Consider the following 26540-nt stretch of genomic DNA (forward strand, 5'->3'; position numbering starts at 1 on the left):
ACTAATCAGTTTTCACTAATATAATTTAGAAACGCAGAAATATTGATGCAAACCCTCATATCTTATTTTAAGCATGCCTAAACTGTTCTCTGCTTTGCTTTCCTTCTGAATCATTTAGTGAGCATCACTCATGCCCTGAGTTCTGTCCAGAATTCATATTAAGCACAAGTACTGCTCTGTTGTCTTTTATTCCAGTTGTGTGTTTATTGAATTCTTGAAAACATGGAGCATTTTATACTTTTACTTGATATGGTTATCTGCATACCTACCCACTATTTGTAAGATTATGCATTTCTTGAAGACAGGGACCATACACTTTCTATCCCTTCCATTCTCTCTCATTCTTATACTTTGCATTGAATGGGATCTTGATTCAGCATATATTTTTAAAAACATTATTTATAAGGTGCTATGTTTGGTGTTAAGGATACAAAGATAAATAATGAAATAACTCACTTCAAGGAACTCATAAGGGTAAAAATGTAAACTGTTTGCTTAATTGAAAGTGGTTGTCCAATATTATTTTCCTCATTTATTCCAAATTCTTCTAATATGGAATCTTTTGGTCTAATCTATTCATTGATTTTGTGGGATTTGGAGACAATTCTCAAAAAGTTGAAGTTGCAAATATGAAATAAGGTAATTCATAGGGGACATCAATTCAGACCCAAAGAAACTCCATCATCTCTTAGTTACTTAGTGTTAAAAGCACTTTGTATTCCTGAGGCCATGATGAAGATACTTGTTTTTTTGAGGGGGGGCAATTACAGAGTTAAGTACCAATTAGAAAATTAATACTAATATCGTTGTGCTTCTATCTCTGTTTTCAAAACACTTTCTACTTTTAACCAATGACTTTAAAATGTTTTCACTGAGATTTTACTTGATGTGCAGTTAAGCATGAGTAAGTTTAGTTAGAGTCAACAAGCTTTAATTAAGTGTGCAACTGAGCAGAAGGAGTCCCTGGTGACACAAAACAATGCCAATGTTGACTTTTCACCAGGTGCTAGGCACTCTAGGGGAGGAGAGCATTGAATCAAAGAACCCAAAGCAGAGCTGATCTTGGGCAATATGAAAAAGTGGGCATATTGCCCTCATCACCCTCTGTACCTCTGGTCAGTGCTCATTCTTCTCCTATTCTGTCTATCCATCTACTAGAATCTGATGGAGAGACTCTTGAAGTTAAATAAGCTTGGATTTGAATTCTTCTGCCAGTTATTAGCTGAGAGAACCTGAACAAGTTATTTAATCCTATGTTTCAGGGGTTTTTTCATATGTAAAATGAAGTTAGTCAGTTAATAAATAGATCAATTAAGTGCTTACTGTATAGATAGTAATAGCAGCTACCTGACTGGTTTATTGTGAAGATCAGAAAGAGATGATGAATATAAAGCATCTTGTAAACCTTTAAAGGCTCTAAAATGTCAATCATCACCTACTATAGTGAGATTTCTGAGATTCATATTAAACTGCATTTTATAAAAAGCATGTTAAAGACATATCATTGGTAGTGTTACAAAAAAATCAACAAGGGGAGGTAGTTTTGGGCATGAAACCTACTCAGACTGCTAGGGTTCATCATTACAATGATGAATATACATATGTATACACATATGTATATAATACACATATATATATATAAAAATAGCTCACAACTCTTTGGTACTTATAAGTATATGATATATAATTGATTTCTATAATACAAACTTTGAACAATAAGACTCTTTAGAGATCACCAAAAAATATGAAATTTTAAAGGTAGAAAAGACTTTTTTTTTTTTGGAAAAGACTTTTTTTTAGAAAGATTTTGTTTGTTTTGAGTTTTACAATTTTTCCCCTAATCTTTCTTCCCTCCCCCCACCTCCCACAGAAGGCAGTTTGTTAGTCTTAACATTGTTTCCATGGTATACATTGATCTAAGTTGAATGTGATGAGAGAGAAATCATATCCTTAAGGAAGAAAAACAAAGTATAATGGATAACAAAATTACATAATAAAATAATGGGTTTTTTCCCTAAATTGAAGGTAACAGTATTTCTCTGGATACAGATGGCATTCTCCATTGCAGACAGCCTCAAATTTTCCCTGCTTGTTGCACTGATGCAATGAGTAAATCTAACAAGGTTGATCATTACTCCCATGATGTTGTCACAGTGAACAATGTTCATCTGGTTCTGTTCCTCTCACTCAGCATCAGTTCATGAAAATCCTTCCAGGATTCAGGAATTCCCCATCCCTCCTGGTTTCTAAGAGAACAATAGCGTTCCATTACATACATTCAGTTTTAAGCCATTCGCCAGTTGAAGGACATTTACTTAATTTCCAATTCTTTGCCATCAACAAACAGGGCTACTATGAATATTTTTGTACAAGTGATATTTTTACCCTTTTTCATAATCTCTTCAGGGTATAGACCCAGTAGTGGTATTGCTGGATCAAAGGGTATGCACATTTTTGTTGCTCTTTGGGAGTAATTCCAAATAGCTGTCCAGAAAGGTTGGATGAGTTCACAGCTCCACCAACAATGTATTAGTGTCCAAGATTTCCCACATCCCTTCCAACATTGATAATTGCCCTTTCTGGTCATATTGGCCAATCTGAGAAGTATGTGATGGTACCTCAGAGATGCTTTAATTTGCATTTCTCTAATAATTAGTGAGTTAGAGCAGTTTTTCACATGACTATGTATCACTTTGATTTACTCATCTGTAAATTGTGTTTGCATATGCTTTGATCATTTGTCAATTGGGGAATGGCCTCAATTCTCTGCATATTCTAGAAATGAGTACTTTGTCAGAAATAGTAGTTGTAAAAATTGTTTCCCAATATACTATATTTCTCTTGATCTTGGTTACAGTGGTTTTGCTTGTGTAAAAGCTTTTTAATTAAATATAATAAAAATTATCTAGTTTGTTTTTAATGATGCTCTCCATCCCTTCCTTTATCATAAACTGCTTCGCTTTCCATAGATCTGACAGGTATACTACTCCTTGATGTTCTAGTTTTCTTATAATATTGTGTTTTATGTCTAAATCCTGCAATCCACTTTGATGGGTGTGAGGTGCTGGTCTAATCCAAGTTTCTTCCATACTAACTTACAATTTTCCCACCAGTTTTTATCAGTGAGAATTTTTATCCCAATAGCTAGACTCTTTGGGTTTATCAAACAGCAGATTACTATAATCATTTCCTGATGTTGCACCTAGTCTATCCCACTGATTCACCACTCTATTTCTTAGCCATTGCCAGCCATTTTGATGACTAATGTTTATAATATAATTTTAGATCTGATAAGGTTAAGCCTCTTTCTTTTGCATTTTTTTCATTGAATCCCTGGAAATTCTTGACTTTTTATTTCTCCATATGAATTTACTTAAAACTTTTTCTAACTCATTAAAGTAATTTTTTAGAATTTTGATTGGTAGGGTACTAAACAAGTAGTTTAGTTTCGGGAGAATTGTCATTTTTATTATATTAGCTCTACCTATCCTTAAGCAGTTGATGTTTGCCCAGTTATTTAAATCTGATTTTCTTTGTTTAATTGTTTTCAAAAAGTTTCTGAGTCTGCCTTAGCAGGTAGACTCCCAGGTATTTAATATTGTCTGAAGTTACTTTGAACAGGATTTCTCTTTCTAGCTTTTCCTGCTGGATTTTGCTAGAAATATAAAGAAAAGTTGAGGATTTATGAAAGTTTATTTTATAACCTGCAAATTTGCTAAAGTTGCTAATTAATTCTATTAATTTTTAGATGATTCTTTGAATTCTTTAGGTATGCCATCATGACATCTGCAAAGAGGGAGAGTTTTGTCTCTTCCTTCCCAATTCTAATTCCTTCAATTTCTTTTTCTTCTCTTATTGCTAAAGCTAGCATTTCTAATACTATATTGAACAGTAGTGGTGATAATGGGCATACTTATTTCATCCCTGATCTTACTGGGAATTCCTTTAGTCTATCCAGATTGTATACAATGTTTGTTGATGATTTCAAATAGATAAATACTGCATATTATTCTAACCAAAAATCCATTTATTCCTATACTCTGTAGTGTTTTTAATAGAAATGGGTGCTGTATTTTGTCAAAAGCATTTTTATCATCTATTGAATTAATCATATAATTTCTGACTGGTTTGTTCTTGATATAATTAATTATACTAACAGTTTTCCTAATATTGAACCAACGCTATATTCCTGGGATTAAATCCTACATGATCATAATGTATTATCCTAGTGATAACTTGCTGTAATCATTTTGGTAAGATTTTATTTAAGATTTTTGCATCTATATTTATCAAGGAGATAGGTCTATAATTTTCTTTCTCTGTTCAAGCTCTTCCCGGTTTAGTTATCAGTATCAAATTGGTGTCATAGAATTAGGTAGAGTTCCATCTTCACCTATTTTTCCAAAGAATTTATATATAAAATTGGAACCAATTGTTCCTTAAATGTTTGAAAGAATTTGCTTGTGAATCCATCTGGCCTTGGAGATTTTGTTCTTACGAACTTCAATAATGGCTTGTTGAATTTCTTTTCCTGAGATGGGGTTGGCTAGGTATTTAATTTCCTCTTTATTTAATCTGGGTAATTTATATTTTTGTAAATATTCATCCATTTCACTTACTTTGTCAAATTTATTGGCATAGAGTTGGGCAAAATAATTCTGAATTTTTATTTTAATTTCCTTCTCATTGGTGGTGAGTTAACTTTGTTCATCCATGATATTAGCAATTTGGTTTTCTTCTTTCTTTTTTTAATCAAATTGAACAGATGCTTATCAATTTTATTGTTTTTTTTCATAAAACCAGCTCTTGGTTTTATTTATTAGTTCAACAGTTTTCTTGCTTTTGATTTTATTAATTTCTCCTTTAATTTTTAGAATTTCTAATTTGGTATTTAAGTGGTGTTTTTAATTAGTGCTTTCTCTAATTTTTAAGTAGTATATTTAATGCATTGATTTCCTCTTTCTCTAATTTATTCATGTAAGCATTTAAAGATATAATGTATCCCCTGACAGCTTCCTTGAGTGAATCCCATAGGTTTTGGGATGTTGTTTCATTATTGTCATTATCTAAGATGAAATAATTCTTTCTATAATTTGTTGTTTGATCTACTCATTTTTTAAAATGAGGTCATGCACTTTCAAATTAGTTTTGGGTCTATATCTCCCTGTCCTAATATTGCATGTGATTTTTATTACATTATGATCACAGAAAGCTGTATTCACCATTACTGGTTTTCTGCAATTGATCATTAGGGGTTTTTTTTTAGGTTTTTTTTTGCAAGGCAAATGGGGTTAAGTGGCTTGCCCAAGGCCACACAGCTAGGTAATTATTAAGTGTCTGAGACCGGATTTGAACCCAGGTACTCCTGACTCCAAAGGTGGTGCTTTATTCACTATGCCACCTAGCCGCCCCAATCATTAGGTTTTTATGCCCTGGTATATGGTCAATTTTTGTGCAAGTGACATGTACTACAGAAAATATATATATATATATATTCATTTATATCCCATTCAGTTTCCTCTGTAAGTCTATCATATCTATGTTTTCTAAGAATCTATTTATCTCCTTAACTTCCAGATTTATGCAAACCTGAGTGAGGGAATTAAGGTCTCCCACTAGTAGAATTTTCTGTCTATGTCTCCTGTAGCTCTTCCAACTTCTCTAAGATTTTGGATGCTAAACCATTGGGTGTATACATATTTAGTATTGAAATGATATTATTTTCTATGGTAACTTTTGGGAGGATATAGTTTCCTTCCTTATCTATTTTAACACTATCTATTTTTGCAACTGATTTGTCTAAGATAAGTATTGCTACCCCTGCTTTTTTCACTTCAGCTGAAGCAAAATATATTTTGCTCCAACCTTTTACCTTTACTCTATATGTATCTCTCTGCTTCAAATGAGTTTCTTGTAAGCAGTATATTGTAGCATTCTGGTTTTAATCCAGTCTGCTATTTGCTTATGTTTTAAGGGAGAGTTCATTCCATTCACATTCAAAGTTATAATTATTAACTCTTTATTACCCTCCATGCCATCTTCCCTCTTTTTGTATTTTCCCCCATTTTCCCTTAATCCATATTCCCCAGTATTTTGTTTCTTAATACTGCCACCTTCAGTATGTTTGCCCTCCTATATCAACCCTCTCCCCTTTCTTTACCCCTTCCCTTTTCCCTTCTTCATTCCCTTCCTTCTGATAGTTCCCCTTTTTCTCCCCCTCCCCATCTCCCTCTTTTCCCCTTTCAATACTTGAAAGGTAAGATAAATTTCTCAACTTAACTGAATGTGTGTTAAGTTTAAGCCAAGTCTGATGAGAGGAAGATTTAAGTAGTTGTCACCTCCTCCCTTTTTCCCCTCTATTACAATAGCTCTTTTATACCTCTTAATATAATAAGATTTTCCCTGTTCAATCTCCTCTCAAGAATATCCAACACTTCTAAGTATATTCTCTCTAATAGAATTAAAATTCTTGAGAGTTTTATTACAGTCTTTCTCCCAGGTAGGGGTATAGCCAGTTTCATTTTATTGGATAGCAGTCTCATAGACAAGACGTAAGATATCATTTCCAACTAAGTATATTCTCTCTAATAGAGTTACAATTCTCAAACATTCTAAGAATCTTTCTCCCAGGTGGGGATATAGCCAGTTTCATCTTATTGGCTAGCAGCTTTTTTTGCCCTTTTTTTAAAATTTATTTTTATTAAAGATATTATTTGAGTTTTACAATTTTCCCCCGATCTTGTTCCCTCCCTCTACCCCCCACAGAAAGCACTCTGTCAGTCTTTACTTTGTTTCCATGTTGTACTTTGGTCCAAATTGGGTATGATGAGAGAGAAATCATATCCTTAAAGAGAAGAGAAGTCTAAGAGGTAACAAGATCAGACAATAACATATCTGTTTTTTCATAAATTAAAGGGAATAGTCCTTGCACTCTGTTCAAACTCCACAGCTCCTTATCTGGATACAGATGGCACTCTCCTTTGCAAACAGCCCAAAATTGTTCCTGATTGTTGCAATGATGGAATGAGCAAGTCCTTCAAGGTTGAACATCACTCCCATGTTGCTGTTAGGGTGTACAGTGTTTTTCTGGTTCTGCTCATCTTACTCAGCATCAGTTCAGGCAAATCCCTCTAGGTTTCCCTGAAATCTCATCCCTCCTGGTTTCTAAGAACAATAGTGTTCCATGACATACATATACCAATGTTTGCTAAGCCTTTCCCCAATTGAAGGACATTTACTGGATTTCCAATTCTTTGCCACCACAAGCAGGGCTGCTATAAATATTTTTGTACAAGTAATGTTTTTAAACTTTTTCCTAATCTCTTTAGGGTATAGACCCAGTAGTGGTATTGCTGGATCAAAGGGTATGAATATTTTTGTTGCCCTTTGGGCATAGTTCCAAATAGCTCTCCAGAAGGGTTTCATGAGTTCACAGCTCCACCAACAGTGTAATAGTGTCCCAGATTTCCCACAACCCTTCCAGAAATGATCATTATCCTTCCTGGTCATACTGGCCAATCTGAGAGGTGTGAGGTGGTACCTCAGAGAAGCTTTAATTTGCATTTCTCCAATAATTAATGATTTCAGCATTTTTTTTCATATGGCTATTGATTACTTTGGTCTCCTCATCTGTAAATTGCCTTTGCATAACCTTTGACCATTTGTTAATTGGGGATTGATTTTTGTTTTAAAAATATGACTCAGTTATCTGTATATTTTAGAAATGAGTCTTTTGTCAGAATCATTAGTTGTAAAGATTGTTTACCAATGTACTACATTTCTTTTGATCTTGGTTACATTGGTTTTATCTGTGCAAAAGTTTTTAATTTAATGTAATCGAAATCATCTAATTGGTTTTTGGTGATGTTCTCCAACTCTTCCTTAGTCATAAACTGTTCCCCTTTCCATAGATCTGACAGGTAGTCTAGTCTTTGATCTTCTAATTTGCTTATAGTATTGTTTTTTATGTCTAAATCCTGTAACCATTTAGATCTTATCTTGGTAAAGGGTGTGAGGTGTTGGTCTAATCTAAGTTTCTTCCATACTAACTTCCAATTTTCCCAGCAATTTTTATCAAAGAGGGAGTTTTTATCCCAATGGCCAGACTCTTTGGGTTTATCAAACAGCAGATTCCTATAATAATCTCCTGATTTTACACCTAGTCTATTCCACTGGTCCACCACTCTATTTCATAGCCAATACCAAACAGTTTTGATGACTGATGCTTTATAATATAATTTTAGATCAGGTAGGACTAAGTCACCTTTTGAACTTTTTTCATTAAGCTCTTGGCAATTCTTGCCTTTTTTGTCTCCATATGAATTTAATTACAATTGTTTCTAACTCGTTAAAGTAATTTTTTGGCATTTTGATTGGTAGGGCACTAAACAGATACTTTAGTTTTGGCAGAAATGTCATTTTTATTATATTAGCTCTACCTATCCATGAGCAGTTGATATTTGTCCACTTATTTAAATCTAATTTAATTTGTGTGAGAAGTGTTTTATAATTGTTTTCAAAAAGATTCTGCGTCTGTCTTGGCAAATAGACTCCCAAATATTTCATATTGTCTGAGGTTGCTTTGGGTTTTTTTATGTTTTTTTCAAGGCAATGGGATTAAGTGGCTTGCCCAAGGCCACACAACTAGGTAATTATTAAGTGTCTGAGGCAGGATTTGAACCCAGGTACTCCTGACCCCAAGGCCGGTGCTTTATCCACTATGCCACCTAGCTGCCCCCTGAGGTTACTTTGAATGGGATTTCTTTTTCTAGCTCTTCCTGCTGTTTCTTGCTAGACATATATAGAAAAGTTGAGGATTTATGAGGGTTTATTTTATAACCTGCAAGTTTGCTAAAATTGCTAATTGTTTCCAGTAGTTTTTTAGATGATTTCTTGGGATTCTCTTGGTAGACCATCATGTCATCTGCAAAGAGTGAGAGTTTTATGTCTTCCTTCCCACTTTGAATTCCTTTTTTCTTCTCTAATACAATATTGAATAGTAGTGGTGATAATGGGCACCCTTGTTTCACCCCTGATCTTATTGGGAATGACTCTAGCCCCTCCCCATTGAATATTATGCTTGTTGATGGTTTCAGATAGATACTGCTAATTATTCTAAGGAACAGTCCATTTATTCCTACACTCTCTAGTGTTTTTATTAGGAATAGATGCTGTATTTTGTCAAAATCTTTTTCAGCATCTATTGCTATGATCATATGATTTCTGATAGGTTTGTTGTTGATATAATTGAGTATACTAACATTTTTCCTAATATTGAACCAACCCTGCATTCCTGGAATAAATCCTACTTGATCATAATGTATTATCCCAGTGATAACATGTTGTAATTGTTTTGCTAAGATTTTATTTAGGTTTTTTTGCATCTATATTCATCAGGGAAATAGGTCTATAATTTTCTTTCTCTGTTTTAACTATTCCTGGTTTAGGTAACAGAACCATATTGGTTTCATAGAAAGAGTTAGGCAGAGTTCAATCTTTCCCTATTTTTCCAAAGAGTTTATATAGGATTGGAACCAATTGTTCCTTAAATGATTGGTAGAATTCACTTGTGAATCCATCAGGCCCTGGATATTTTTTTTAGGGAGTTCAGTAATGGCTTGTTGAATTTCTTTTTCTGAGACAGGATTGTTTAAGCATTTAATATCTTCTTCATTTAACCTGGGCAACTTATATTTTTGTGAATATTCATCCATTTCACTTAGATTATCAAATTTATTGGCATAGAGTTGGGCAAAATAATTTCAAATTATTACTTTAATTTCCTCCTCATTGGTGATGAGTTCACCTTTTTCATTTATGATTCTAGGAATTTGGTTTTCTTCTTTCTTTTTTTAGTCATATTAACCAGAGGTTTATCAATTTTATTGTTTTTTCGTAATATCAACTTTTGGTTTTATTTAATAATTCAATAGTTATTTTCCTTTCAATTTTATTAATTTCCCCTTTAATTTTTAGAAGTTCTAATTTGGTATCTAATTGGGGATATTTGATTTGTTCTTTCTCTAATTTTTTTAATTGCATGTTTAGTTCATTGATTTCCTCTCTCTCCAATTTATTCATATAAGCATTTAGAGATATAATATATCCCCTGAGAGTCGCTTTGAATGAATCCCATAGGTTTTGGTATGTTGTTTCATTATTATCATTATCTAGGATAAAACGGTTAATTCTTTCTATAATGTGCTTTTTGGTCCACTCATTTTTAAAAATGAGGTTATTCAGTTTCCAATTTGTTCTGGTTCTATATCTCCTTGACCCAGTATTGCATATGACTTTTATTGCATTGTGATCTGAAAAAGATGTATTCACTATTTCTGCCTTTCTGCAGTTCATCATTAGGTTTTTATGTCCTAGTACATGGTCAATTTTTGTAGAAGTTCCATGTACTGCAGAGAAAAAGGTATATTCCTTTCTATCCCCATTCAGTTTCCTCCATAAATCTACCATATCTAATTTTTCTAACAATCTATTTATCTCCCTAATTTCTTTCTTGTTTGTTTTATGATTCGATTTATCTAGATCTGATAGTGGGAGGTTGAGGTTTCCCACTAGTAGAGTTTTGCTTTCTATGTCTTCCTGTAGTTCTTTCAGCTTCTCCTCTAAGAATTTGGATGCTGTCCCACTGGGTGCATATATATTCATTATTGAAATGACTTTATTGTCTATGGTACCTTTTAGGAGAATGAAGTTTCTGTCCTTATCTCTTTTAAAGCTTTCTATTTTTGCTGCTGCTTTGTCTGAGATAAGGCAGCAGCAAAAGGATTGCTACCCCTCATTTTTTTTTTACTTCAACTGAAGCAAAATATATTTAGCTCCAACCTTTTACCTTTACTCTATATGTATCTCTCTGCTTCAAATGAGTTTCATGTAAGCAGCATATTGTAGGATTCTGGTTTTTAATCCACTCTGCTATTTGCTTACATTTTAAGGGCAAGTTCATCCGATTCACATTCAAGGTTATGATTACTAATTCTTTATTACCCTCCATGCTATCTTCCCTCTGCTTGTATTTTTCCCCCTTCCCCCCCTTTATCCATATTTCCCAGTTTTTTTGTTTCTGAAAACCACCCCTTCTGTGTGTTTGCCCTTCTATATCACACCCTCCCCTTTCTTTCCCCTTTCCCTTTTTCCCTTTTCCCTTCCCTTCCATTTGTTTTTTCCCCTTTTTCCCCCCATTCCTCTTCCTTTTCTCTGTCCCCCCTCCACTTTTCCCCTTTTAATACTTGAAAGTTTAGATGTTTTATAAGTTAAATTAGTATGTGTAAGTTGACTTTAAGCCAAGTCTGATGAGAAGAAGATTCAGGTATTTCTTCTCTGCTCCCTTCTTCCCCACTATTACCATAGGTTTTTTTTGTACTTCTTAGTGTAATGAGATTTACCCCCATTCAATCCCCTCCCTCCTCCCATCTCTTTCCTGTCCCCCTTTTTAGGGAGGTAGTGGTTTTTTTAGATCATTCTATCTAAGTCATAGAAAATCCAAGTATCTGTCCCTTCTAATTCTCTATATTCTATGGAATAGAGTCAAAATTCCTGAGAGTTAGTAGTGTCTTTTTCCCAAGTCGGGTTAAAGCCAGTTACATCCCATTAGATAGTAGTCTCATGGATAGGTCATGAATGTCCATCATTTCTGGCTAGGTGTATTCTCTCTGTTAGAGTTACATTTGTCAAGGTTTATGAGAATCTTCCCCCTCCACTATGCTGGGATATTGCCAGTTTCAAATTACTGGATTGCATTTTTTTTCCTTTTACCACACCCCCCCCCTTTTTTTTACCTTTTCATGTGTCTCTTGAACCTCCTGTTTGATGTCCAAATTTTCTGTTCAGCTCTGGTCTTTTCATCATAAATTTTGGGAATTCGTCCATTTTTTAAATGTCCATCTTTTTCCCTGGAAGATAAGGCTCAGCTTTGCAGGAAAGTAGATTATTAGCTGCACTCCAAGCTCCCATGCTCTTCAAGATATCTCGTTCCAGGCCCTTTGATTCCTTAAAGTTGATGCAGCCAGGTCCTGCATGATCCTTACTGTATCTCTTTGATATTTAAATTGTTTCTTTCTGGCTGCTTGCAGGATTTTCTCTTTTATCTGATAGTTCTGGTGTTTGGCCACAACATTCCTTGGTGTTTTCATTTTAGGATATTTTTCTGGTGGGGATCAATGTACTCTTTCAATAACTAATTTGCCCTCTGATTCCATGAGATCAGGGCAGTTTTCCATCACTAGATCCTGTAGTATTAAGTCCAGGCTTTTTTTCTCTTCAATGTTTTCAGGAAGTCCTATAATTTTCAGGTTTCCCCTCCTTGATCTATTCTCAAGGTCAGTGGTTTTGTTGATGAGGTATTTTACGTTTGCTTCTATTTTTTCTATTTTTTGATTTTGTTTAACTGATTCTTGCTGTCTCATGGAGTTATTAGTTTCTGTAGACTTAATTATTTTTGGGGGGGAAGAGTTTTCTTCATTAACCTTTTGCAACTCCTTTTCCAGTTGGTCATTTCTACTTTTGAAAGAGCTTTCCATTTGACCAATTGAGGTTTTGAGAGAATTAATTTCTTTTTGCATTTGCTCATTTGAGTATCTTAGAGAGTTATTCTCATTTTGTAATTGTCCAATTGATGATCTGAGAGATTTATTCTCCTTTTGTGTTTGTCCAATTGTACTTTCTAAGGTTTTGTTTTCTTGTTGCAAGGTATTAATTGTCTCTCCCAAATTTTTAAGCTCCTTCCTTATTTCTTCAAGGAATCTTTCTGTGCTGGAGACCAGAATGTATTCACCTCATAGGTTCCAGGTCTCTCTGAGTTGGGGTCTTTCCCTTCCAGGAATTTTTCTATGGATCCACCTTTCCACTGACCCTTCTTCATTATGCTAAGACCTTGAGTTGGGGTGGGGGGGCTGGTTCACCTGGGCCTGGGATCTCTATAGGTTTTACTGTGTGCAGTTTATCTGGCTGGCCAGTATGAGGTGCTGGTTGCTCTCTCTGGAGTGTCTGTGTCCTTGGTTGAGAGGCCTTCTCCCTTTGCCAAAGGGAGGAGTTGGAGCTATTGAATTCTTTTCCCTTCAATAAATGGTGGGCTTTACCCTGGCCTGAGGTCATTACTCAGCTGGGCTGGTTCTTCTGCTCACATACCTGGGCCTGAGGCAGAATTAGTTTGCATTTTTTTGTTTGGGGAGAGGCCTCTGTGCAATGGAGACATAGACTCAGAGTTTCTCAGACCCAAGGAGCCTATGGATGGTGTCTGCAGCTCTACTGTACCAGAACTCTCCCTGCAGCCCCGTCCCCAAGCTCCAGGGGGACAGCACCAACACCATCGCCTCTGCTTCCCCATGGACCCAAGCCCCTTTCCTCCAGCCCTACTGCTGATCCAGCAGGTCCCGCTCTCCAACCCTCAGACTCCCGGTTCCAATTCAGCTGTTAATCTGGCTGATCTGGGGCTGATCCTCCCTCTGAGCCCAGACTCAGCCATCTGAATTTGGCCAAAGCTGCTGGGGGAGACAAATCCTGAGGTAGATGTTCTTTCTCCTGGCTTTTCTTTCTGGGTTTTGTGGATCGGATTTCTTTTAAGATGTTTGTTTCATGTGATAGATGGGGAAGAGATCAGGAGACTTTAGAACTGTGCCTGTCTTCTCTCCACCATCTTGGCCCTTTTTACCCTTTTTAAATTTTTCTTGTGTCTCTTCAGCTCCCTATTTGATGTTCAAATTTTCTTTTTAGTTCTGGTCTTTTCATCAGTAAATGTCAGAAGTCTCCCTTTCCTTAATTGTCCATTTTGCCCCTGGAATAGAAGGCTCAGTTTTGCTAGATAGTGGATTCTTAGCTGCATTCCAATCTCCCTTACTTTTCATAATATTGCATTCCAGGCCCTTTGGTCCCTTAATTTTGATGCAACCAGGTCCTGTGTAATCCTAACTGTGGCTCCTAGGTATTTAAATTGTTTCTTTCTGGCTGCTTGCAGGATTTTCTTTTTTATCTGATAGTTCTGGTATTTGGTCATGACATTCCTTGGTGTTTTCATTTTAGAATCTCTTTTTGCATGTCATGGATGTTTTCTTTAAATAACTATGTTGCCCTCTGGTGCCATGATAATAGGGCAGTTTTCCATCACAAAATCCTGTAATATTAAGTCCAAGCTTTTGTTCTCTTCAGCGTTTTCAGGAAGACCAATAATACTTAGGTTGTCTCTCCTCAATCTATTCTCAAGGTCAGTACTTTTGCTGATGAGGTATTTTACATTTTCTTCTTCTTTTTGATCTTTTGGTTTTGACAGAATCTTGTTGTCTCCTGATGTCATTAGTTTCCACAGATTCCATTCTTTTTTTTAGAGAAGAATTTTCTATGTTTACCTTTTTCAACTTCTTTTCCAATTAGTCAGTTTTATTTTTTTAAAGTTTTCCATTTGACCAATTGAGGTTTTGAGAGCATTATTTTCATTTTGCCTTTGTCCAATTGTATTTTCCAAGTTTGTTTTCTTGTTGCAAGGTCTTAATTTTCTCTTCCAAATTTTCCAATTGATTTTTAAAAGCCTTCCTGATTTCTTCAAGGAAGATGTTCTGTGCTGGAGATCATATGCTCCTCAGAGGTTTTTGGTCTCTCTAGGTTAGGGTCTTTTCCTTCTAGGAATTGTTCTATGAACCCTCCTTTTCATTGGCCTTTCTTCATTTTCCTAAGTTCTTGTGTTGGGGAGGGGCTGGGCCACAGAGATTTGGTGTTGAGATCCCTAGAGGCTTTACTCACTGGGTTTATTAACACCAAGTGGGCAAGCTAGTAGGCTGTGTTGGTTGCTTTTGCTTTAGTCTCTGTGACCTTGATTTAAGGCCTTCTTCCTTGGCCTGGAGGGGATGGTTGAAGCTGCTGAATACTTTTATCTTTGAACAATGGTTGACTTTGCCCTATGGCAAGGTAATTACTCTCCCTTTTCACAACTGAGGGAGCTCTGCTGTTCACACCTAAGCCAGGGGAAAGTGGGCTATAATTGTGCTTGTTCTTGGAAAAGGCTTCAGCTGAAATGAAGGCATGAACTCTAAGTTCCTCCAGACCAGAGGAGCCCAGGGATCAATGTCTGAAATTCTCCCACACTGGAACGCATCCTTCAGCCCTGCTGGCAAGCTCCAGATTGTGCCACAACCAATGCCTCTGCTCCTCAGTTGGCCCATGCCTCTGAGGCTGATCAGGTCAGTCCTGCTCTCAGGTTCTCAGGCTTTCACCTTGTCCTGTGCTCCTGGCAGAGTCTATCCTCTGTGCCAGGTCTCACCCACAATTCCAGAAGACTAACCCTGAGGTAGATGTTCTTCTCCTAGCTTCTCTTTCTGGATTTTGTTGATTAGATTTCCATTAAAGAAGCTTGTTTCTTATTACATATGAGGGAAGATAAGGAGACTTTAGTACAGTGCCTGTGTTATCTCTGTCATCTTGGCTGGAATTCCAGAAAAGACTTTAATATTAACTCAGTCCATTAGTTTTGCAATATCTGTGATGGAGAATACCATCTGTATCCAAAGAAAGAATTGTGGGGTTTAAACAAAGACCAAAGATTATTAACTTTAATTTATGTGATTTTGCTATCTCATATTTTATTTTTTCCTTAAGGATATGATTTCTCTCTCAATACATTCAGTTTTGATCAGTGAATAGCATGGAAACAATGTAAAGACTATCAAACTGCCTTCTGTGTCGGGTCGGGGGGGGAGGGAAGTGAGTTTCAGGGAAAAACTGTAAAATTAAAAAAAATTAATCCAGTCCATTCCACCACAAACTTCTCTTTTTCCCTCCTATGTTTTCAGGACAATGGGAAACATCTAGTTCTAGTCATCTTTCATATGGAAATCAAACAGTCATTATACCATGATAGAATTTTAGAGGTCAAAGGCCTACTCCAGATCATCAAATGCAGAGTAATATACAGGGTAAAAACTCCTACTGGACATATCTATCAGTAAAGCTGAGTTGAATCCTGACTGATATTTAGTTTGGATAAATCACTTAAACATTCTTAAAGCTTGGTTTCCTCATGTTTAAAAATGGAGTTACAAATACTTGCTATACCCACATTATAAGATTGCTGAGAAGGAAAATGGTATAAAAATGTGAATTATTAAATAGCCTCATATCTTTACAGATGAGAAAACAAGAGTCCATATAACTTTTAAACTTTTTTTTTTAAATTTAGAGTTCCAAATGCTCTTTTTTCCTCTCTCTCTCTTCCCACCTCATTGGGAAGGCAAGTAATTTTATATAAATTATACATGTCTAGTCATGCAAAATATATTTTCATATTAGCCAAGTTGCAAAAGAAAATACAAAGAGCCCCTGAAAAATAAAGTAAAAGAGAATATATTCTTTGATCTACATTCAGACACAATCAGTTATTTTTCTGGAGGTGTGAAAGCAGATTTTATCATCAGTTTTTTGGAATGATCTTGGATCATTGAACAGCTGAGAATAGATAGCTAAGTCATTCACAGTTGTTCATCATACAATATAGCTGTACAGTGTTCTCCTGGTTCTGCTTATTTTACTATGTATCAGTTAACATAAGTCTGTTGGTTTTTCTTAAAGCTTCCTGGTTGTCATTTCTTATAGCACAATGGTATTCCATCAAAATCCTTTATCACAAGTTTCCAATCATCCCATATAATTGATGTATATACTCTAAATTTCCAATTCCTGTCACCACAAAAAGAGCAAATATATTTTGATACTTATAGGTCCTTTCACTTTTTTAAGTGTCTTTGAAATAAGTAGTGGCATTGCCTAGTAAAAGAATATGCAGAGTTTTATGACTGGGCAGAATTCTGAATAGTTTCTTTCCAATTTATTGAAATTGGTTCACCATTACTGAATTATTGTCTTAATTTTTCCATACCCCTTCTAGCAATTGTCATTTTCCTTTCTGTCATTTTTAACTTATCTGATGGAAGTGGAATTCTTTTAATGTGCATTTCTCTAATCCATAGTGATTTAGAACACTTTTTTCCTTGGGATGATAGATAACTTGATTTGCTACTGAAAACTTCCCAATCATATCCTCTGACCATTTATCAATAAAGAAATGATTCATATTCTTATAAATTCAAGTCAGTTCTCTAAATATTTGAAAAATGAGCCCTTTGTTAGAGAAAATTCCTGTAAAAATTTCCCCCAAATTAATGCTTTTCTTCTAATCTTTCCTGCATTGGTTTTGTTTGTAAAACTTGTAAAAGTTAATATGATATAATAAATAATTTAATTTTATATAGTAATTTAATAAATAATAAAATAATGAGATTAGCCATTTTGCTTTCATTAATGCTATCATTTTTGGTCCTAAATTATTCCCTTATCCATTGATCTTACAGGTAAAATTTATCATGATCTCCTTTATGTTTATATCATGTACACATTTTAACCTTATCCTGATAAAATAATTAACAGCTTCAGCAAAGTTTAAAATAAACCCTTATAAATCATCACAATTTCTATAGACTATCACAAAAGTCCAAACTAAAGACACCAGAAAGAGAAATTCCATTTAAAATCATTTCAGACAATATAAAGTACTTGGAAGTCTACTGCCAAGATAAACCTAGAAACTACATGAATATAGTTATTACTTTTCACACAAATAAATGCATATTGTTCATTGGTATGCCAAGTTAATTGAATGAAAGTAGAAATTCCAACCTAAATTAATTTACTTTTCTCAGTGCTAAACCAAACTACCAAAAATATTTTTAAAAATAACAACAAAATTAATCTGGAGGAAAAAAGATCAAGAATATCAAGGGAATCAATAAAAAAACAATGTGTAGGAAGACAGCCTAGCAGTACCAGATCTCAAACTGCTATATATTATAGATTTTATGTTCCATTATCTATATAATAGATTTTATATCATTTTGGTATATCATATAAGATGTTGGTCTATTCCAAAATGTCTTTGTAAATAGTGAGTTCTTATTCCCAAAGTTTAGATCTTCATGTTTATCAGACACTAGATTATTATCATCATTTACTTAATCTGTTTCACTAATCTCCCAATCTATTTCTCATCAAGTACCAGAATGTTTTAGTGGTTACCATTTTGTAATATAGTTTGATATTTCATAATGGTAGGTCACCTTCATTTTTATTTTTAATTGATTCATTATTATTCTTGATTCTTTGTTCTTCCAGATGAATTCTATTGTTGTTTTTTCTAATTATATAAATAATTTTTGGTAGTTTTATTGGTATGGCACTGAATAAAGTAAATTAACCTGGAGAAAATTGCCATTTTTATGATATGGCTTCAGCTTACTCATTAGCAATGCATTTCTCCAATTGTTTATATCACACTTTATTTGTGTGAAGTATTTTATAATTGCGTTTGGTTCTTGGCAGGTAGAATACAAAGTATTTCATATGGTCCAACATTATTTTAAATAGAATTTATCTTCCCCCATCATCTATTCCACTGTGAAGCTCTTTTTTGCCTCTTTTATGTGAGCTAATTTGCCCTCATTCTTCTTCTTCCTTTCCCCATCTCCCAGGGCATTCTTTTTTTCTCATCCCTTAATTTACTTTTTAGATATCATCAAATCATATTCATTCCATATTCATATATGCTTCCAATTACCCTGACAATGAAGTTACAAGTGTTATCTTCCATGTATGAATTTAATCAGTTTAGACTTATTGAATCCCTTATAATTTCTCTTTCCTGTTTACCTTTTTGTGATTCTCTAGTCTTGTATTTGGAAGCAAAATTTTATCTTTAGCTCTTTTCTTTTTATTAAGAATGCTTGAAAATTCTCTATTTGATTGAATATCAGTTTTCCCCTAGATGAATTATATTTAGTTTTTCTGAGTTAGTGTTTCTTAGTTCTAATGCTGGCTCATTTGCCTTCTAGAATATCAATGAAGTCCCTTATTCCTTTAACATAAAAAGTGCTAAATCTTTTGTGTTAAATCACAAAAGATATTTGAAATGTTTCCTTTTGGCTACTTGAAATACCTTCTTGAGTTGGGAGCTCTGAAATATGACTATAATATTCAAGATAGTTTTCATTTGGGGATCTCTTTCAGTAGGGATAGGTAGATTCTTTTAATTTCCATCTTTTTCTCATTCTAAATTATCAGGGAAGTTTTCCTTGATAATTCTTTTATTTTAAAGATTTTTCAAGGCAATGGGGTTAAGTGACTTGCCCAAGGCTACATGGCTAGGTAATTATTAAGTGTCTGAGGTTGAATTTGAACTCAGGTACTCCTGACTCCGAGGCCAGTGCTCTATCCACTGTACCACCTAGCCTCCCCTAATTATTAATTGTCCTGAGGTTGGATTTGAACCCAATTGCACCCAATTTGGCTGTAATATTTTTTGCAGTTTTCATTTGGGAATCTCTTTCAGAAGGTGATCAGTGGAATCTTTCGGTTTCTATTTTAACTTCTGTTTCTAGGATATCAGTATAGTTTTCATGGAATTTCTTGAAAAATGATGTCTAGGCCTTTTTTTGGTGAAGGCTTTCAGGTAGTCGACTAATTTTTAAATTACCTCTTCTGGATCTGTTTTCCAGGTAAGTTGTTTTTCCAATGAGATATTTCATTTTCTTCTAATTTTTAGTTCTTTTGGTTTTGTTTTATTGTTTCTTGATTTCTCACAAAGTCATCAGCTTCCCTTAGCTCTATCCTACATTGTAAGGAATTATTTTCTGCAGAGAGCTTTTGAATCTCCTTTTCCATTTGACCAATTCTGCTTTTTGAGGCATTCTTCTCCTCCTTGGCCTTTGGAATTTTTTTTTCTATTTGACTCAAACTTGTTTTTAAGATGTTATTTTCTTCAGAATTTTTTTGGTATCTCCTTTTCCAAACTGCTGACCTGGTTTTCATGATTTTTACAAAACACTCACATTTCTCCTCTCAATTTTTCCTCTACCTCCCTTACTGGCTTATCAAAATCTTTTTTGAGTTCTTCTATAGTCTGAAACTTATTAATATTTTTCTTGGAAGCTTTGAATATTTTTCTTGGAGGCTTTGAATACTGAAGCTTTGATTTTGTTTTCTTCTTCCATGTGTGTGTTTTGAGTCTCCATAAGACCAAAATAACTTTCTATGTTTGGATGATTTTTCTTCTGTTGTTTGCTCATTTCTCCAGCCCATGACTTGATTTAAACTCTTTGTTAAGGGAGAAGTATGTTTCTAGGGTAGAAGACACACTGTTCCAAGCTTTTGAGAATTTTTGCAAACAGTTGAGCTGTTTTCAGAGATACCTCCAGGGACCTGAAAGTTTTCAATTCCTTCAAGGTCTTATGAGAGGCTGTGTATTCTCTTGACCAGTTTGTTGGACTGTGGATGACAAGAGCTCCTATCTGTCCTAGAAGTGTAGGGAGAGTCCCTACTCAGCTGCAGACTATTGTACTTCTATTCCTTTTCCTGAGACTTGGGCCTCAGATCATGACTTGGATCCTACTTCAGGATAACAAAGAGACCTTGGCAATGTCTCCTAACTGCCTTGCTGTCTATGGGCTGAGTGCTCTGGAAACAGCTGCCAGATGGCTCTCTGATTGTTGACTTGTTGACTTACCCAAGCCTACTCCTGGTCCCCTGGGAGACCTGAGCTGTACTGGGCTCCCCTCTCACCCTAGTAGGTGACCTTACCACTTGTCCTTGACAATCCCTGTGTTTGGAAGTTTGGAAACCGCCACTGCTGCCACAGACTCAGACTGTCTTGAAGTCTGTTCCTGGATGGCTGGAGCCAGTTTGTTCTGGCATGACCTTGACTATGCTGCAGACCTTTCTAATCCTGGTATAAAAGACCCTTCCCACAGATCTTCCAAGATGTTTTGAACTGAAAAATTGTTTCACTTAGAGTTTTGTGACATTTGCAACTCTAAAATTTAATTAGAATAATTATTTAAAGGTATTTGAAGTGGATTTGGGCAGAGTGGGAGTCCCTGCCTTTATTCTGCCATCTTGACTCTGTGGCTAATTGTTTCAAATAGTTTTTTTTTAGGTTTTTGCAAGGCAATGGGGTTAAGTGGCTTGTCCAAGGCCACACAGCTAGATAATTATTCAATGTCTGAGGCAGGATTTGAACTCAGGAACTCCTGACTCCAGGGCCAGTGATCTATCCATTAAATAGTTTTTTAAGATGAATTTTTAGGGTTCTCTAAGTATACCATCATGCCATCTGTGAAGAGTGAGAGTTTTGTTTCATCATTGCCTATTCTAATTGCTTCAATTTCTTTTTCTTTCCTTAGTCTAATATAATATTCAATAATAATAGTCATAATGAACATCTGTGTTTCGTTCCTGATCTTAATATAAACTAGTTATCTAGTTGTCAATTAATGTGTCTAGTTTATTCCCGTTACATATAATGCTTGTGTTTAGTTTTAGATAGATATTGCTTGTGATTTTTAAGGCAAAGTCCATTTATTCCTATACTCTTTAGTATTTTAGTAGTAAGAGGTACTCTACTTCATTTAAAAGCTTTTTCAGCATCTGTGGTGATAATCATCTGTTTTCTGTTAATTTTGGTACTGGTATGGTCAAATATTGAACCATCACTGTATACCAGGTTTAAATTCTACTTGATGATGGTGTATTATTCTAGTTATAACTTGATATAATCACATTGATGAAAAAAATTTGAATGAAATTTTGGCAATGTTCAATAGTTCTTTGGTCCATAATTTTCTTTCTGTGTTTTGGCTCTTCCTGGTTAAGGTATCAGCACCATGTTGATGCCATAAGGGATTTTCACAGAACTCATTTTTTACCTATTATATATTATATATATCTACCTATTATATAGGATTGAAATGAATTGTTCTTTAAATGTTGAGTAGAATTCTCTTGTAAATCCATCTAGGTCTCAAGATTTTTACTTAGGGAGTTCATTGATGGATCTTCAGTTTCTCTTTTTCTAAAATAGGGTAATTTTGGTATTTTATTTCCTTTTTTGTTGATCTGAACAATTATATTTTTATGAAAATTCATCTGTTTCACTTAGCTTATCAAATTTATTGACCTAGAGTTGGGCAAAATAGCTCTGAATTATTAATTAAATTCCTCCTCATTGTTGGTGAGTTCACCCTTTTCAGTTTTGAACTGGCAATTTGGTTTTCTTCTTACTTTTTATTTAGATTAGCCAAAAGTGTATCTATTTTAATTTTTTTCATAAAACCAACTCTTAGTTTCAGTTCAATAGTTTTTTTAAACTTTCAATTTATTTAATTTCTCCTTTCCTTTTAACAATTCCTAATTTGATATTTAATTGGGGATTTTAAATTTGTTCTATTTCTGTTTTTTACTCCCATGATGAATTCATTGATCTCCTCTTTCTCTAATTTATTTATGTTAGCATTTAGAAATATTAAATTTCCCCTAAGAGTTGATTTGGATGCACATCACAAACTTTGTTATGATGTTTCATCATTGTCATTATCTTGGATGAAATTTTTGGTTATTTTTATGATTTATTGTTTGATCCACTCATTCTTTAATATTAGATTATCTAGTTGCCAATTAATTTTAGTTTATCTTTCCATGGCTGATTATTACATGTAATTTTCATTTTATCAAGACCCAAAAAGGAAGTATTTAATATTTCTACTTTTTTGCTTTTAATTGTGTGTTTTTATGCTATAATACATGGTCAATTTTTGTTTAGGTGCCATGTACTGCAGAGAAGAAATTATACTTCTTCCTGTCTCCAAAAGTCTCTCAAATATTAACAAATTTCTTTATATCCATACTTTATTTTATTGTTAAATTTATCTAAATTTGAGTGAGAGAGGTTAAGGTCCCTCACCAAAGTAGTTTTGCTTTCCGTGCTTTCCTCTAAGAATTTGAATGTCATTCTATTTGGTGCATATATGTTTAATATTTATTGCCTATGGTATCTTTTAGGATGATGTAGTTTCCTTCCTTATTCCTTTTAATTTGTTCTAATTTTGTTTTGCTTTGTTTGAGATCAAGATTGATATCTTTATGTGTTTTTTTTTTTACTTTTGCTGAAGCATACTATTTCTTTCTCAGGCTTTTACCTTTACTCTTTAACTATCTTTTTGTTTCAGACGTTTTCTTGTAAACAACATATTGTAGGATTCTTAATTTTAATCTATTCTGTCTGCTTCCATTTTATGGGAGAGTTCATCCCATTCATTTCACAGTTATGATTACTAACTCTGAATTTCTCTCCATCCTATCTTTCCCTTTGTACTTTTCTCTCTCCTATCCCCTTATTCCTCCTCACCAGTGTTTGCTTTTGACTGCTGCCCTCCCCTTTAGCAACACATTTTCTTTTCTAATCCCTTTCCCCTTTTATTCATTTAAAAAATTTTTACATTTACTCTTCCCCTCCCTCTTATTAACCCCTTCTTCCCTTTTCTTTCTTCCATTCCCCCTACTCTCCACTCAGATAGGACAGATTTTTTCATTCCAATTGGGAATGTATATTATTCCCTCTTTGATTCAAATTTATTGAGAGTAATACTTACTGTGCTCAAACCCTCCTTTCTTTTCTTCCAATATATTACACCCTTTGTGCCACTTAACATGGCGTTATTTATCCTCTGATGTCTCCATCTTCTAGCAAAATGTTTTATTTTTCCTTGTCCTAATTATTTCAAAATTGTCTTATACTCACTCCCTCTGTCCAAGTTATACTCCTTTCAACTACACTGGTAGAAATACAATTCTCAAGAGCTATAAACATATTTATATCATAATCAACTTAAAGTCATACTCTTTTTCTAAGTATTCTCCATCTGATTGCTCCCATATGATACAAACTTCAAGAACTAAAAGTTCAATCACAATACATTCAGTTTATACCCATACCCATTTTCTAAATATATTGCTTTCAACTGCCCTAAAAGAAACACAATTCTCTTTCTTTTTTGGTAAGGCAATGGGGTTAAGTGACTTGCCCAAGGCCACACAACTATGTAATTATTAAGTGTCTGAGGTTGGATTTGAACTCAGGTACTCCTGACTCCAGGGCTGGTACTCTACCCACTGATCAACCTAGCTGCCCCTGAGAAACACAATTCTCAAGAGTTTTATATCTTGTCTTTTCATTATGCTTTTCTTGATTCTTGTATTTGAAAATTCAATTTTCAATTCTGGTCTTTTAATCAGGTAAGTTTGAATGTCCTCTATTTCATTGAAAATTCATCTTTTTCCCTGAAATAATATACTGAATTTTGCAGTGTCATTGAATCTAGGTTGCAGTCCAAGTTCTTTTGCCCTCAAAGAATATCATATTCTAAATCCTCCAATTTTTTAATGTTGAAGATGATAAATCCTGCATAACCCTGACTGTGGACCTTTGGTATTGAACTTGCTTCATTTTGACTGCTTATAATATTTTCTCCTTTAGCTGACAATTCAGAAATTTAACTGCCATATTCCTTGGAACTTTTATTTTGTGATCTCTTTCTGGAGGTAATCAATGTATTCTTTTAATAAATATTTTTGCTTCTTTTTCTAGGATATTAGGGCAGTATTCCATAATAATTTCCTGCAAGATATTGTCCAGGCTTTTTTTTTTCTGATGGTGGCTAAGAGCTTCTCTCTGGCTTCCCAACTATTCTACCTACACTGGACTACACTCCCATTTTACTGTGAAATAGATCTTTTCCTGAAGTTTCTCTTAAGATATCTCATTGAAAAGTTGTTTTTTTCTGTCTCTTGTAGGTTCTAGTCACTTTAGGACCTATTAGAAACTTCATTAAAAGTTGTTTGGGAAAAGCTCTGCTAACTTCCTAGCTTTGTGCCATAAACTTGGTTCTACTGGCACCACTCTTTGCCCCAACTTTTTGGCTACAATATTCTTTGAATTTTTTATTTTGTTATTTCTTTCTGGGGATAATCAATGGATTCTTTCAAAGAATATTTTATCTCCAGAATTCAAATTGGGATGAAATTTTTTAAATGATCTGAAATTGAATTTGGGAGAATTCGAATGAGTTCCTGCTTCTACTCTGATATCTTGGCTGTATCCACCCAACAAGTTTTTTCAGGGACATGTGCAGTTCCACTCAGGTAATAAGTAGAAAAGCCAAGAACTGAATTAAGATATTGTACCTTCAAATCTGCTGAAGGTTTTTTAGTTTGCTTTTGTTTGTTTGTTTACTACTTCATGCTTTCATAGAAGTGCTGAATGCTAGGACTCAAATGCTTTAGGGAGAATAGGACTTAAATCTCAGTTTACATCGTGTAAAGACAAACATTACTCTAGTTTGACTCTGACCCCCTTTAAGCCTATTAGCTAAGGGATTTCCTCTCTTTCCTCCTTATATTTCCTCTCATTTGTGATCATTCCTGAATTTCCTTTTAGGAAATTTACTTTTACCCAAACTCCAAAACCTTCCCTGAGAAAAATGCTCTGTAGAGTTTTTTTTTAATCTTGAGTAGTCATTTTATAGTTTGAAATGATTGCATTTCTGTTTTTTTTATTAGAGAAAGTACCTACACCTCCAAGTTGTTGCTCATTCAGTCTTGAGAACAGTTCAGCAAAGAAAGTAACAAAAGCTACTCTTAAGTCATCAAAATTTCCTTTTGAACTTTTGGTGAGACAACATTAGCTTAAGAGAAAAAATGAGTCAGCAGAGTCTATCCTATTGGGCACATTTCACTTTTGTGCAGCTGACTCACAGCCTGTTTTCTGTATAAGGAGCCCCTAATTAGATTGATTGGGCTTGCAGGGGTAGAGGATAGGCCAGAAAGAGATATCCTTTTCTTAAAGTTTCTATGGAACCCTAGCAGGGGACTTTTTTATAGATGGAAGCTAGTTGAAGAAACAAACTTTTGCTATACTTCTTTTGGTTTCTGCTTTAACCAAAGGACTGTCCTCCCCCTCTGGTGACTCACACTTATGTCTACATGGTCTTAGTTGAGCCACAACAGAACCCTTACATACAGAAATAGAAGCAAGGAAAAACATTAAGTATTATGACCTCATGTCAAGCTTGACCAAAGAATAAGTGATTATCTTGCGTCTATTTATGAATCCAAGTTAAGTGCCTAAGTGGAACTGTGCAATCTGGAGAGCCTACAGCACAATAAAATAAACCAAAAAAAGAAGCCTCCAATTTACTGTTGATTTGAGTGACCTGGCTCATAATATTATTCTCTTGAATATGGCAGAAACCTCTCTTGATGAAATTTGAATTCTTTAGTAATCAATAGAAGTACCAGGAAGGCATTCTGACTTTTACCCTCATTGTTCCACTGAAATTACTCTCAAAATGAGTCATGGATGATAGCCTAGTTGCCAAATTCAGAGAATTTGTTTTTTAACCTCCCTTGAAGCATTTGACATTTCTGATTACTCAGAATTTTCTTTGAAGGGGGTTGTACTTGGTGGTTTCTAAGGTCACTTCCTGCTCTATATCTATGATCTTGTGATCCCATGGACCTCTTCTGGATTCTGAGTCATCTTTATGTTTCCTTGATCCCTTAAAATGAGAGTTCCTGGAATTCTGTCCTTGACTTTCATCTCTCTTTGCCTATTCTTCTTTGCCAATCACATTCACTGTTATATTTTCAACTACCTATCACTTCTG

Source organism: Macrotis lagotis, chromosome 8 (genome assembly GCF_037893015.1).
Source record: "Macrotis lagotis isolate mMagLag1 chromosome 8, bilby.v1.9.chrom.fasta, whole genome shotgun sequence".
Lineage (NCBI taxonomy): Eukaryota > Metazoa > Chordata > Mammalia > Peramelemorphia > Peramelidae > Macrotis > Macrotis lagotis.